The sequence below is a fragment of the Argopecten irradians genome, chromosome 9 (genome assembly GCF_041381155.1).
Source record: "Argopecten irradians isolate NY chromosome 9, Ai_NY, whole genome shotgun sequence".
Taxonomy (NCBI): Eukaryota; Metazoa; Mollusca; class Bivalvia; order Pectinida; family Pectinidae; genus Argopecten; species Argopecten irradians.
This window is the reverse complement of record NC_091142.1, coordinates 3,289,778-3,300,828: the sequence shown is the minus strand read 5'-3', so window position 1 is coordinate 3,300,828 and position 11,051 is coordinate 3,289,778.

The following is an 11,051-nucleotide window of genomic DNA, read 5'->3' as shown; positions in this document are numbered from 1 at the left end:
TCGATGATTACGTCTTGTACTCAGAGGTTTTCGAACAACACCTGATAAATGCCTCGACGAAGAAGCTAATGAGCCATTTCTAAACGACGATGAACGAAAACAGACTTACAGTATGCTGCACAACTTCCGACCAGAATACTCTGTGTTCAATCTTGTATTAAACCCATATTAAAATATCTTCACACAAAATAAAAAGCTCATTTCAACTTTTGGCATTAGAATAACAAAATATCTACAAAATCTAAATCTAAGTCTAGAACAACGCCCTAGCTCATGCAATATATCTGTAAATGGGAGAGCAATGTCCAGTGCATTATCCGAATAACATAAATCCTCTTTTCAGGAGTGCATTAGGATTTTCCCTGATCACGCTTAGATTTACACTGACGGTTCAAAAGATGACAAGACAGCTACAGCAGTATGTTATAAGGTCGTCACTGTTCGACTTCCAGATGTCGCATCTATTTTCTCTATCGATCTAGCTCTTAACCACATCTAAGAACATCGCATTGGCAAATCAGTCATCTGTTCCAACTCTCTATCAATCATTCAAAGTTTGCAATTAATAAAAACTACTAAACGTATTAATATCAAACTTTTAATCGCAATATTTCGAATATTTATTAAACCAAAATTACATTTCTCTTTATTCCCAGCCATGTTAGCATTAAGGGAATGACAAAGCAGCAGACAGCACGCACTTAACATCTTTAAAAAAAAGCCCGGGCTTGCACATAAAAAATCCTAGTATGGGTTACTCATTGTCTTGTAAAGTTAAAACATCTATGTAGATCCGTCAAAGTCTTGAATGTAAATTAAAATCAAAGTAAAATAACCTAAACGTTTACGTAGATGATTTATCTAAAATTAATAATACTGAAAAATATACGTTATGCGTTAATATGAATCTTCTAAGACACAAGATGGCTTGTTCAATATTAAAACGAAAGACACGCAAAGTCAAAGGACGACAGATGAAATATCGAAAGTGACACCTCGCAAATTATAGTGACACAGAGTAGATTCTACTTAGATAGTCCGCTAAAACCTGCTTATATTATTAGGCTTTTTATTTATTTTTTTGCCAAATATAAAGTCTATATATTAGACAAAAAAAAAACTTATAATATAGGCAGGCTTAGCGGAAAAGATTCTATTTAGTAAATGCACAATCTACTGACACATACTCTTGTTGGAGCGATACATTGTATAGAGAATTAAAACTTCCCGTCAAGAAAGACTTTAAGAAGACAAAATACTATTTTTTTCAATCAGTGCGACTTTTATGCCTTACAATATGAGGCGCTGTTTTTATATTCATTCATTTTTTCACATATATGTATAATTCGATTTTTACACATAAAAAAATTCGATAACGTAAGAAAGTTCCGTCAATCTATCATCAAATCCCATTAGAGTCACTCAAGATACATGCAGGACTTATCATGAGATTTTCATATACTTTTTAAGTACTAAATATTAACACATAATTATCAGGTACAGGTAGAAAACAGTCCTATACCTTTGATTTTAATAAATATAGTTTAGCAATACCAAGCATTATCAAATATCATTTTCGGTGCTAAACATTTCCTTAAAACGATTTTCCGTCGGGGGGCTTCGCCCCCCTGAACCCCCTAACCAGGGCGCTGCCCTGGACCCGCTGGGGGCCTAGGCGGCCCCCAGAACCCTCGCCTGGGCTTGCACATGTAAAAGACTCTAGCTACATTAAGGGAATGACAAAGCAGCAGACAGCACGCACTTAACATGAAACAAACATATTTGAAACAACCATACACCGATATAAAAACAATCAGTCAGCCATCAAACAAACAATAAAATAACAAACTATAAAATTTTGAAATACAATCTAAACTCAAACCTCATTTATCAAGCCAAAGAGATCGTGAAGAGAACGCTATTCTTTTCTCGACTCCGACATGGTCATTATACCTATTTTACTGCATCTGCAGAGAGGTGAGGTTTCCCTTTCATGTCTTAATTTTCTCTCCCAGTGAAGGACGTTGTATTACACTGAGCTGATTTCATATCTATTAGAGATAATACTTCACGTCTCCGACATGCTAGCTAAAGTTTTATGCCGCGCGACTCGATGTTAATGTTTTATACCTAAAAGAAATCAGCATGTTTTATAGGCTTTGAATCTTATTATCATCGGACGCTATCTTATTAACGCCTTTTCTATTATCATATGGCTGTTTTTTTATCATAACAGATCGGTTTTTTTACAATTCATAACATCTTTAACGCCCATAGAAACAGCGTTTTAGAACGCATTTGCCTACTTTTTACATTTATATATAAGATGTTTTAGAATTAATATCAGTGTGATTCAAAATTTAGTCCTAAATGACCTGTCGACGGGCCGTCAAACTTAAACATAAAACAAAGCATTTAAAGGACACAATAACTCGAGGCACGTTTTACAGTGTTGCTGACGTGAGAGTTAGATGTAAAATTAAAATGAGATTCAAATATTATCTCATGCAACAATGTCTGCTCTTAACAATAAGCTCTTCTGTAAATTATGCAACATTGTCTGCTCTTAACGTTACGATACGCTGTTCTGTAAATTAAGTTACTTTAGCGGTCAATTAACAATACGCGTATTTCACAAGCAATAAGAAACGGAGAAAATAAATCGCCTCAAAAATTCTTCAATTGCAGGTGAAGTAAATTCATACAATAGATCGCGAAATAATATCGTCATGAAAAAGTACGTAAGCTTGAAAACGCAAAATGATGTGACTGCGAAAATTAGTTGATTCACAGTAATGTATCAAATATATTATATCGCGATATATAATTCATACTATTTTTAATTTGCTTAGAAACTTTATTTATCTACAAAGTGATTGAACATGTATCTTATAGAAGAAAAATAGTAATATAATAGTATCATAGTAAATTGTTCTACCCGTATAACAATAAATATATTTTTTGCTTTATTATCTGTAATTCATTGAAGCAGGAATGAAGATAAATGTCACATATAGAACTAAATGGTCACGTGATAAATGGTGACAGACGGTGGAAATGTGTCAATACATCAAAAAAATGTTCTACAATTAAAAACAAAATCTAATACACAATAAAGAGAACAATTTGCTTTAGCATTCCTATTTCGCAGTTAAATCACTTAACGTATGGTTAACAAATCGAAATTTTTTTAAATAAGAATTTTTCCGACCAGATATGGTCAAATTGCATTGAGTAGTTGATGACTCGAAGCAATGAAATGAAACAGACGAACGGATACACACCATAGAATCGATAAAGAACAATGTACGACGAACGCGTTACGTATAATAAGCCCAGCGAACTTTGGGCCTAGGAATCAAAATTAAGTAATCAACATTTCACAATGGACTAAACGCACGATTTATTGTTAAGAATTATGCAAAAGAAGTACGCGGAAAAAATGCATGAAAAACGAAAATGTAGAGGAAAATATATATCAATGACCGAATTTTCCAATCTCATTACAATTTACATTAACTTAGACATTACATGTGTTTGATCCTTAAAAAATAAATAAATGAAAAAAATAGCCTCCATTATAGGTCCACTACCTTTCCAAAATATTTTAATTTTTGAAATTGGAATGTAAAAAGATTATTTTTAGAGTCGCAAAAATTAATGGCTTACCGTTAAAATCACACATATCATCACATTCGGAACAAGTTAATTAAAATGAATTAAATGTTATTTTCATAACGCGGGTCGTCTTATGTTTCGAGCCGTCGTCCTAATTACCGCGTGTTAGTTGAATCTTCACTGTTAAAATGGATCACAGAGAAAAATCTTGCATTTCTTTGGTATTGTAACCTCATTTAATGCAATCAATACATCTTATGAAAATGTTGTTTTTAAGAAACTATATTTTCGGAAAGGTAGTGTGCCTTTAATAATTTAATAATTATATGAAACATTTGTTTGAAACAATCATTCTCTTAAACAAAAACGATGGTGACCTCATTTACTTGAACGTGATACAATAGAATAATCGAGTTTCGATTTGGAAAGCTGTTTCTAGAACATTCTGTTGGATTTGATTTAAACATTTTGTTTTATTTGTTTGCATATAACATATTTACAAATACATGGGACATCAACACAAATATGACAGGACATACATATATACATTTTATTTCTATCACAAGAAAAAAATACATGCTGAGTCAGTATGGTGAAAAAAAAAAGATATGTTTTGGTGAAGATAAATTTACGAATATTTGGTTAATTAGTTTTGCGGGCTTTTGGAATCTTAAGAAGAAATGGTATGTACTTGTGCGTGTATTATGAACAACTAATAGCTATAATAATTTTGGTAAGGGGAGGTTATCCAGATTGACTTTACTCAGCAGCCAAAAAGACAAATACAAAAAAACTTACAAAATACTTAAAATTAGTTATCCATGCTAATTTTTTTTGTACAGTTGTTTTGTCTACATTAAACCGATATACTAAATCTTTGTTTTAATATCATTGAAGTAAGTTTATTACCTATTCTAGAAGAAACAAAAATAAGGTATTTTGTATGAAGTATCAGAAAATTTAGAGGAAAGTAAGTTTGATAATTTTTGCTTTTCCCAAATAGGATTGACATTAGATCTAGTTCTACATTTTTATCAATTGTAATTGTAATATGTTTAAAGTCAGACCGATTGTATTTTAAATCCATTCACAACATTTAATTTAATTACATTCACAAAAAATGAATGATACTTTCAGTTTCTATTTTACATAAATTACATTTATTGCAATTCTTTACGACAATAGTTTTAAGTACATATTTAGGGGAAGAATTCTATATTTGAACCATTGTATTGTAATGTCTTGTGTTATTTTGAAGATATTGGTGTATTTTTGTTTCCAATTTTCTATTTGAATGTTGGGATTAAACATATTTTAATTGTTTCAAATCTATACAATGGGATCGGGAGGGCACAAGTTATCCAGCTTATTTTAAGCCCTCTCCCAATACAAGTTGATAAATACAATAAAATGCACAAACATGATGACAATATATTTTACATATGTACAATTTGAAGAGGGAGAGATAGGGGGAGAAAGAAGAGGGAGAGATAGGTGGAGAAGGAAGAAGAGGGAGAGATAGATGGAGAAGGAAGAGGAGGGAGAGATAGATGGAGAAGGAAGAAGAGGGAGAGATAGATGGAGAAGGAAGAAGAGGGAGAGATAGATGGAGAAGGAAGAGGAGGGAGAGATAGATGGAGAAGGAAGAGGGGGGAGAGATAGATGGAGAAGGAAGAGGAGGGAGAGATAGATGGAGAAGGAAGAGGAGGGAGAGATAGATGGAGAAGGAAGAAGAGGGAGAGATAGATGGAGAAGGAAGAAGAGGGAGAGATAGATGGAGAAGGAAGAAGAGGGAGAGATAGATGGAGAAGGAAGAGAGAGGGAGAGATAGATGGAGAAGGAAGAAGAGGGAGAGATAGATGGAGAAGGAAAAGAGGGAGAGATAGATGGAGAAGGAACAAGAGGGAGAGATAGATGGAGAAGGAACAAGAGGGAGAGATAGATGGAGAAGGAACAAGAGGGAGAGATAGATGGAGAAGGAAGAAGAGGGAGAGATAGATGGAGAAGGAAGAAGAGGGAGAGATAGATGGAGAAGGAAGAAGAGGGAGAGATAGATGGAGAAGGAAGAAGAGGGAGAGATAGATGGAGAAGGAAGAAGAGGGAGAAGGAAGAGGAGGGAGAGATAGATGGAGAAGGAAGAAGAGGGAGAGATAGATGGAGAAGGAAGAGGAGGGAGAGATAGATGGAGAAGGAAGAAGAGGGAGAGATAGATGGAGAAGGAACAAGAGGGAGAGATAGATGGAGAAGGAAGAAGAGGGAGAGATAGATGGAGAAGGAAGAAGAGGGAGAGATAGATGGAGAAGGAAGAAGAGGGAGAGATAGATGGAGAAGGAACAAGAGGGAGAGATAGATGGAGAAGGAACAAGAGGGAGAGATAGATGGAGAAGGAAGAGGAGGGAGAGATAGATGGAGAAGGAAGAAGAGGGAGAGATAGATGGAGAAGGAAGAAGAGGGAGAGATAGATGGAGAAGGAAGAGGAGGGAGAGATAGATGGAGAAGGAACAAGAGGGAGAGATAGATGGAGAAGGAACAAGAGGGAGAGATAGATGGAGAAGGAACAAGAGGGAGAGATAGATGGAGAAGGAAGAAGAGGGAGAGATAGATGGAGAAGGAACAAGAGGGAGAGATAGATGGAGAAGGAAGAAGAGGGAGAGATAGATGGAGAAGGAAGAAGAGGGAGAGATAGATGGAGAAGGAACAAGAGGGAGAGATAGATGGAGAAGGAACAAGAGGGAGAGATAGATGGAGAAGGAAGAAGAGGGAGAGATAGATGGAGAAGGAACAAGAGGGAGAGATAGATGGAGAAGGAAGAAGAGGGAGAGATAGATGGAGAAGGAACAAGAGGGAGAGATAGATGGAGAAGGAACAAGAGGGAGAGATAGATGGAGAAGGAAGAAGAGGGAGAGATAGATGGAGAAGGAACAAGAGGGAGAGATAGATGGAGAAGGAACAAGAGGGAGAGATAGATGGAGAAGGAAGAAGAGGGAGAGATAGATGGAGAAGGAACAAGAGGGAGAGATAGATGGAGAAGGAACAAGAGGGAGAGATAGATGGAGAAGGAACAAGAGGGAGAGATAGATGGAGAAGGAAGAAGAGGGAGAGATAGATGGAGAAGGAACAAGAGGGAGAGATAGATGGAGAAGGAACAAGAGGGAGAGATAGATGGAGAAGGAACAAGAGGGAGAGATAGATGGAGAAGGAAGAAGAGGGAGAGATAGATGGAGAAGTAAGAGGAGGGAGAGATAGATGGAGAAGGAACAAGAGGGAGAGATAGATGGAGAAGGAACAAGAGGGAGAGATAGATGGAGAAGGAAGAAGAGGGAGAGATAGATGGAGAAGGAAGAAGAGGGAGAGATAGATGGAGAAGGAACAAGAGGGAGAGATAGATGGAGAAGGAACAAGAGGGAGAGATAGATGGAGAAGGAACAAGAGGGAGAGATAGATGGAGAAAGGAACAGTAGGGAGAGAAGATGAGAAGGAAGAAGAGGGAGAGATAGATGGAGAAGGAAGAGGGGGAGAGATAGATGGAGAAGGAACAAGAGGGAGAGATAGATGGAGAAGGAACAAGAGGGAGAGATAGATGGAGAAGGAACAAGAGGGAGAGATAGATGGAGAAGGAACAAGAGGGAGAGATAGATGGAGAAGGAACAAGAGGGAGAGATAGATGGAGAAGGAAGAGGAGGGAGAGATAGATGGAGAAGGAAGAAGAGGGAGAGATAGATGGAGAAGGAAGAAGAGGGAGAGATAGATGGAGAAGGAACAAGAGGGAGAGATAGATGGAGAAGGAACAAGAGGGAGAGATAGATGGAGAAGGAACAAGAGGGAGAGATAGATGGAGAAGGAACAAGAGGGAGAGATAGATGGAGAAGGAAGAAGAGGGAGAGATAGATGGAGAAGGAACAAGAGGGAGAGATAGATGGAGAAGGAACAAGAGGGAGAGATAGATGGAGAAGGAACAAGAGGGAGAGATAGATGGAGAAGGAACAAGAGGGAGAGATAGATGGAGAAGGAGAGATAGATGGAGAAGAACAAGAGGGAGAGATAGATGGAGAAGGAAGAAGAGGGAGAGATAGATGGAGAAGGAACAAGAGGGAGAGATAGATGGAGAAGGAACAAGAGGGAGAGATAGATGGAGAAGGAAGAAGAGGGAGAGATAGATGGAGAAGGAACAAGAGGGAGAGATAGATGGAGAAGGAAGAAGAGGGAGAGATAGATGGAGAAGGAAGAAGAGGGAGAGATAGATGGAGAAGGAAGAAGAGGGAGAGATAGATGGAGAAGGAACAAGAGGGAGAGATAGATGGAGAAGGAACAAGAGGGAGAGATAGATGGAGAAGGAAGAGGAGGGAGAGATAGATGGAGAAGGAACAAGAGGGAGAGATAGATGGAGAAGGAACAAGAGGGAGAGATAGATGGAGAAGGAACAAGAGGGAGAGATGGGAGAAGGAACAAGAGGGAGAGATAGATGGAGAAGGAACAAGAGGGAGAGATAGATGGAGAAGGAACAAGAGGGAGAGATAGATGGAGAAGGAACAAGAGGGAGAGATAGATGGAGAAGGAACAAGAGGGAGAGATAGATGGAGAAGGAACAAGAGGGAGAGATAGATGGAGAAGGAAAAGAGGAGAGATGAGGAGAAGGAACAAGAGGGAGAGATAGATGGAGAAGGAACAAGAGGGAGAGATAGATGGAGAAGGAACAAGAGGGAGAGATAGATGGAGAAGGAACAAGAGGGAGGAGATAGATGGAGAAGGAAGAAGAGGGAGAGATAGATGGAGAAGGAACAAGAGGGAGAGATAGATGGAGAAGGAACAAGAGGGAGAGATAGATGGAGAAGGAACAAGAGGGAGAGATAGATGGAGAAGGAACAAGAGGGAGAGATAGATGGAGAAGGAACAAGAGGGAGAGATAGATGGAGAAGGAACAAGAGGGAGAGATAGATGGAGAAGGAACAGAGGGAGAGATAGATGGAGAAGGAACAAGAGGGAGAGATAGATGGAGAAGGAACAAGAGGGAGAGATAGATGGAGAAGGAACAAGAGGGAGAGATAGATGGAGAAGGAACAAGAGGAGGGAGAGATAGATGGAGAAGGAAGAAGAGGGAGAGATAGATGGAGAAGGAACAAGAGGGAGAGATAGATGGAGAGAAGAACAAGAGGAGAGATAGATGGAGAAGGAAGAGAGGGAGAGATAGGAGAGAAGATAGATGGAGAAGGAACAAGAGGGAGAGATAGATGGAGAAGGAACAAGAGGGAGAGATAGATGGAGAAGGAACAAGAGGGAGAGATAGATGGAGAAGGAAATAGAGGAGAAGGAGAGTGGGATAGATGGAGAAGGAAGAAGAGGGAGAGATAGATGGAGAAGGAAGAAGAGGGAGAGATAGATGGAGAAGGAAAGAGAGAGGAGGAGAGAGATAGATGGAGAAGGAACAAGAGGGAGAGATAGATGGAGAAGGAACAAGAGGGAGAGATAGATGGAGAAGGAACAAGAGGGAGAGATAGATGGAGAAGGAACAAGAGGGAGAGATAGATGGAGAAGGAACAAGAGGGAGAGATAGATGGAGAAGGAACAAGAGGGAGAGATAGAAAAGGAAAAGAAAGAGAAGATGGAGAAGGAAAAGAGGGAGAGATAGATGGAGAAGGAAAAAGAGATAGGAGAAAAAATGGAGAAAAAAAAAAAAGAGAAGAAGAAAAAAAGGGAGAGATAAAAGAAGGAAAAAAAGAGATAATGGAAAAAAAGAAAAAAGATGGAAAAAAAGAGGGAGAAAATGGAGAAGGAAAAGAGGGAGAGATAGAAGAAGGAACAAAGGGAAGAAATGGAGGGAAAAAAAAAAGGAAAAGGAGGAAAAAGAAAAAAAAAAAAAGAAAGATAATGGAGAAGGAACAAAAGATAAAAAAAGAAGAAAAAAAAAAAAAAAAAAAAAAAAAAAAAAAAAAAAAAAAGAAAAAAAAAAAAAAAAAAAAAAAAAAAAAAAAAAAAAAAAAAAAAAAAAAAAAAAAAAAAAAAAAAAAAAAAAAAAAAAAAAAAAAAAAAAAAAAAAAAAAAAAAAAAAAAAAAAAAAAAAAAAAAAAAGAAAAAAAAAAAAAAAAAAAAAAAAAAAAAAAAAAAAAAAAAAAAAAAAAAAAAAAAAAAAAAAAAAAAAAAAAAAAAAAAAAAAAAAAAAAAAAAAAAAAAAAAAAAAAAAAAAAAAAAAAAAAAAAAAAAAAAAAAAAAAAAAAAAAAAAAAAAAAAAAAAAAAAAAAAAAAAAAAAAAAAAAAAAAAAAAAAAAAAAAAAAAAAAAAAAAAAAAAAAAAAAAAGAAAAAAAAAAAAAAAAAAAAAAAAAAAAAAAAAAAAAAAAAAAAAAAAAAAAAAAAAAAAAAAAAAAAAAAAAAAAAAAAAAAAAAAAAAAAAAAAAAAAAAAAAAAAAAAAAAAAAAAAAAAAAAAAAAAAAAAAAAAAAAAAAAAAAAAAAAAAAAAAAAAAAAAAAAAAAAAAAAAAAAAAAAAAAAAAAAAAAAAAAAAAAAAAAAAAAAAAAAAAAAAAAAAAAAAAAAAAAAAAAAAAAAAAAAAAAAAAAAAAAAAAAAAAAAAAAAAAAAAAAAAAAAAAAAAAAAAAAAAAAAAAAAAAAAAAAAAAAAAAAAAAAAAAAAAAAAAAAAAAAAAGAAAAAAAAAAAAAAAAAAAAAGAAAAAAAAAAAAAAAAAAAAAAAAAAAAAAAAAAAAAAAAAAAAAAAAAAAAAAAAAAAAAAAAAAAAAAAAAAAAAAAAAAAAAAAAAAAAAAAAAAAAAAAAAAAAAAAAAAAAAAAAAAAAAAAAAAAAAAAAAAAAAAAAAAAAAAAAAAAAAAAAAAAAAAAAAAAAAAAAAAAAAAAAAAAAAAAAAAAAAAAAAAAAAAAAAAAAAAAAAAAAAAAAAAAAAAAAAAAAAAAAAAAAAAAAAAAAAAAAAAAAAAAAAAAAAAAAAAAAAAAAAAAAAAAAAAAAAAAAAAAAAAAAAAAAAAAAAAAAAAAAAAAAAAAAAAAAAAAAAAAAAAAAAAAAAAAAAAAAAAAAAAAAAAAAAAAAAAAAAAAAAAAAAAAAAAAAAAAAAAAAAAAAAAAAAAAAAAAAAAAAAAAAAAAAAAAAAAAAAAAAAAAAAAAAAAAAAAAAAAAAAAAAAAAAAAAAAAAAAAAAAAAAAAAAAAAAAAAAAAAAAAAAAAAAAAAAAAAAAAAAAAAAAAAAGAAAAAAAAAAAAAAAAAAAAAAAAAAAAAAAAAAAAAAAAAAAAAAAAAAAAAAAAAAAAAAAAAAAAAAAAAAAAAAAAAAAAAAAAAAAAAAAAAAAAAAAAAAAAAAAAAAAAAAAAAAAAAAAAAAAAAAAAAAAAAAAAAAAAAAAAAAAAAAAAAAAAAAAAAAAAAAAAAAAAAAAAAAAAAAAAAAAAAAAAAAAAAAAAAAAAAAAGAAAAAAAAAAAAAAAAAAAAAAAAAAAAA